Source organism: Hibiscus syriacus, unplaced genomic scaffold (assembly GCF_006381635.1).
Source record: "Hibiscus syriacus cultivar Baekdansim isolate YM2019G1 unplaced genomic scaffold, ASM638163v2 tig00117017_pilon, whole genome shotgun sequence".
In the NCBI taxonomy this organism is placed as follows: domain Eukaryota; kingdom Viridiplantae; phylum Streptophyta; class Magnoliopsida; order Malvales; family Malvaceae; genus Hibiscus; species Hibiscus syriacus.
In genome coordinates this window covers 4,742,817-4,747,453 of record NW_024063526.1, presented here as the reverse complement: position 1 = coordinate 4,747,453, position 4,637 = coordinate 4,742,817, and the positions used below count along the sequence as shown (strand labels likewise).

General features: G+C 36.3%; 1 long non-coding RNA gene across 5 annotated transcripts; it reads left to right on the top strand.

Moving 5' to 3' along the window:
- Positions 1-564: 564 nt before the first annotated feature.
- On the top strand, positions 565-4,426 carry LOC120195708. 5 transcript variants are annotated; one of them, XR_005523093.1, is made up of 4 exons: positions 565-1,023; positions 1,100-1,647; positions 2,595-2,693; positions 3,555-4,426. It is a non-coding gene; the product is annotated as an uncharacterized LOC120195708 (long non-coding RNA). The 5 variants fall into 5 exon arrangements; XR_005523094.1 differs by having other exon boundaries at positions 565-1,289; positions 1,367-1,647; XR_005523095.1 differs by adding an exon at positions 2,218-2,367 and having other exon boundaries at positions 565-1,647.
- The last annotated feature ends 211 nt before the right edge of the window (positions 4,427-4,637 follow it).

Sequence of the window (4,637 nt, the reverse complement as noted above, 5' to 3'; positions counted from 1 at the left end):
TTATTTTCTTCTTCTCACCTTCAAATAATATTGCATTTGAAGAAACTCAACAAATATAACCTCTTCCTCAAATATATATATATATATAACCTCATCAAAATAGCATGGTTTCAATATTTGACTTCATATGCCTTACAGGAACTCTTTTCCCCTGCCTTGTTTCACTAAATACAGTTTAAAATAAATATAATATTTTATTTTCATTATAAAATTATCAAAAATATTATATTTATTTAACTGGCCTAGATGATTTTACATTTTATAGTTGGTCTAAATTTAAATTCTCATTTAAATATTTTTATTTCTTTATGTTTTTTTAAATAATACCTAACATTTTGGTTAGGTATCATTTTGTTATCTATTTGTTTAAAATTTAACAGTTATAAAGATATGTCATCATAAGAAAAAGTCACATTATCATTGAAAGTAATAAAAAAACAACATCAACAATTATGTTAATATTTTAACAGTATGATACAAAATTAAAATCTAAACTAAAATTATTGATTAAAATGGTTTATATAATCATAATCGTTTTTTGGTATTTAATTTCGGATGCTTTGCGATCATAATTGAATCACAACCATCTGTTGCTACCTCTGGATTTATGCGTATTTATGCAATACATCGTGTTACTACCCATTTACGCTTTCATATATTTTTATTGGGTCTTTTGGTTTTCCTTTATTGTTCTCCCCGATTTGGTGTTTGTTGATTGCTCCTAAGAACCCCTCTACAAACGACACTTCTACATGGATTCATCAAAGGAGAGGGCCGACGCTGATGCAGTCGTGGTGGCGATGGGTGGAAATCGATTCTTTAAGCGTTGCAAGCTCAGATTTGGAGTACCGAAATCTTTCCCAACCGATCCTCTTCGATTTGGAGAGAAGGAATCTTTCACAACCGGACCTCCAATCAGAATCGAAGAACTATTCCGGCAGATTGAACCCGAAAATTTGGTTCTCGCTGCAATATTTGGCGTTGCATGCATCATTTTCCATTTATGATCGCCGATTGTTGATGGTTTACAACCTTTGGTTATTCTGTTTGGATTTAACTCGATAAACCCGTTTCTTGAATCCTCTTTTGATTGAAACAGGGCAATATCTACATCTAGGATGGTTCAATCCATGCCGATGGAGACTACCAGGGTTTGAACTGCTCTGATTAGCAACGAATTCGCGATGGACTGGAAAGGAAAATACTCACAAAGCGAATTTCAGATCAAATTGGGCGATTTCTTTTGTAACTGCAAATTGGAAATCCTGCTCCGTTGCTCAATCTTGGGTGTTGCGTTCCTATTTCTTCATTTCTTGGTTTTTCGGTTACCTAATCAATCTACTGATTTATATTATTTTACATGCAGAAAAGGATCTACACTTCTTGTGGACGATTGAGGTAAATCCGAGGAGGACTGCCTTAAAAGTTTTGAAGATTGAACTAAGGCGGAGGTGGTTCTTCCGATTCCCGGTGTCTGCATGTCTTTACCAAGGAAATCACATACTCTGGTCCCTATATATGATATACTTTACCAAAGGAAGACATGATTAGGATGGAAAGAGTTTCAAGATTCTGATCATTATACTTGTTGGATTAAATGACAATATCTGCTATGGATGAATGACGCCTCATGCTCCTCTGATAAGGGTATGCTTGTGTTGATATAGTTTATGTTTCTAATGGAAGTCATGATGCCAAGTATGTCTAATTGGCAGAGTGTTAGAAATTATTATTGGTTTAGGGTAGTCTTTGGAGCTGGAATTGTCATTTGGTTTATGCTGGATTACTTTCAACATGATAATTTATTCACGAATTCCAACCTTCACATGCATAAGTATGGTATGGAATTCTATGGTCATTGACATTATCCTATAGATAGATCGATGCAGGGTATGCCTGTTTGGTGTGGTAATGCTAAAAGCTTTAACAGTGGCTAGGAAGATAAGTGTTGCCCTTACTAAAAAAATACTCCAATGAACCGGTGGAACGATTTACTGATGAACATACTTTGTATGTAGGATAAGCAGATTACTATTACACGGTCACTGATGGAGCTCAATATAGTCACTATGTTTTACTTTGGCATTATGAAATTTTATTGGGTTGTATTAAATTTAGTCTAGGGTTTCGTAATGTTCTATTGGGTTGTATTAAAATTAGCTTAGCTAGTTGCCAATTATACTATAATAATTGATATTTCTATCTACGCCATGAAAGTATGGATGAGGATTTCCTTAGCCATTGAGGTCCCACGATAACCAGATGGGAGCTGTTGGAACTGACTAGCATGGATATAGCTCGGAATGCCTTCATCCTATTAGAGGTTATAATGCAAGTAAATTATCATTTCCATGGATGTCTTTGGAGGTATAAATTGGAAAATGTTAGTAAATGTTATCTTGACATTACTTCTCTGTATTTAACAAACCAGATCCCTATCTATGTTGTTATAGCATAGATGAGGGATTATTTGGTCATCGACACCTTCCTTATGGGGGTTCGATACGAGGTATTGGCAATGGGCACTGTCTGGTTTTATTATATATATACAGGTTCTTAATCAGATATTCATTATTGTGAGGTGCTATATACAGGATGACAGGGACGCCTCGATGGCAAGGTCGTTACAATAAGGCAACTGAGGAGTATGGACAGCTTCTTGCAGACTGAGCTATAGTTGCTCTCATCAATAGGTATATATTCATATCTTCCCTAACGTTTTATTTTACATAAGTTAACTTAGGTGTGTTGAGCGGAAGACTTAATTACCATAATGTTTGCAAGAGGTCACAAAAATGTTACCATAACTTATTACATACACAAACGGCTCGTTGCATTAAAAATGGGCTAATTAAAATATGGCATTAGAACGTGTTTAACATTTGTGGGAAGACACACAAGGGGTCACCTCAATTAGAATTGACTCGTTATAGACTATTTTCATGTACACATAATAGTTGTTTAAGTGACATTACATCTACAACTTAATGGGTTGTGGTGGCATTTTTACCTAAGGAAATATATTATCGGTGCGTGGTGCAATACATTTAATTCTAACCTACAAGACGTAAGCAATCGGCCCTGCTATTTTTATGGGAAACACCTAAATTTAGGAAAGGAATTTTATTTTGTACGCGTAGGAGTCTATATAAGCTTGGACTCCAAACGAGGTTATCTGTTGGGCAATGATTTAAAGTTTGAAATTTCGGCAAGTATTCAAAATTTAAGGAGATATTCAAGCTTACTCGGAGTATATTTGAAATTTAAACAGTGTCCAATATTTTTAAACTTCCAATCCTATACCACTTTATCAAATAAACAATGGTTGTTTCATAATTCTGTAATCTATAATTTGATACCTCCTCTCTATATATCTGGGATAGTATTCTATCAGTCTTGGAATCTGATCTTGACGTCAGTATGATTGTTTATACTTTTATATAAGGGTCAACAATTATGTAGACTAATTAAGCTGAGTTATACTCGATCTATCTGGTTTGAACTATTTCTTTCACAACACTCCTTTGATTAACCATTAAGAATTTACGTGGCAGATTCACTACTTCAGAAACTAGAAGAATTTACCTTCACGACAGAAGAAGATGTGGATCTTGCTGACTTGGGAGATTTTGTGGGAGAGGAAGTGGTAGATTTACCCCACTGTCTGATTGGGAAACCCATCACCCAACGTGAAATTGATGGCAGTGCCGTAACCCAGGTATTTTGAAATATCTGGGGGCACCGACATGCGATTGATATTGAGGAATTGAAATCGGGAATGCTTTTAGTCAAGTTTAACAGCGAGGGTGCTATGAAGGTGGCTATTAATAGATCGCCTTGGACATTTGATGGGGACTATTTATCCCTGTGGAATATGATCCGACTAAAGGGGTGGATGAATATTCTTTTAAGTTGATGAACATTTGGGTAAAGATATACAACCTACCACTGGACTGATGAAAGAAGAGACGGGCTTCTCACTAGGGAAGAAAATTATATGGGTGGTAGCGTTGGATTTGTGCCAGCAGAATGGTAGCTTTGGTGAATTCCTTCGGTTCCGGGTTGAGCTTAACATCCACAATTCTCTGCTGAGATGCATAAGGATACCAGATTGACAATGAGGTAAACCTAGAGTATGTCCATTAAAATATGAACGTTTACCGATTTTTTTGCTTTAAATGTGGAGTAATAGGACATGCCACGGAGAAATGTACTAAGAAAGTGGATGGCCCCAAAGACAAGATGAATTATAGGGACTGGTTGAAGGTTGTGACACAACAACCAAGGGTCCGATCTAGACCAAAGCAATTTATTTACGTAGACTCTGAATCTCTCAGACTACTGCTGGGGAAATCATGAAAACTGTAGATATGGCGGGTACTTCTTCCAAGGATCCGCAAGTGGGAAAGCAAGGTAATAATGATAAGGGTAGCCCAGCTGGGGAAGGTAGTAGAAAAATCCCCGAGGAAGAATTGAACATCCTAATCGGCGATGATCTAATGGATGAAAATGAGACGAAAGTGGTCACTGAGAAACTAGCTACTTTTGAGCCGATTAAGGAGAATGAGGACTCTTCGGTGGTCATTAATCAAGGCGTTTCCATACAGGAACCAATTAAATATGCATGGTTGCTTTAC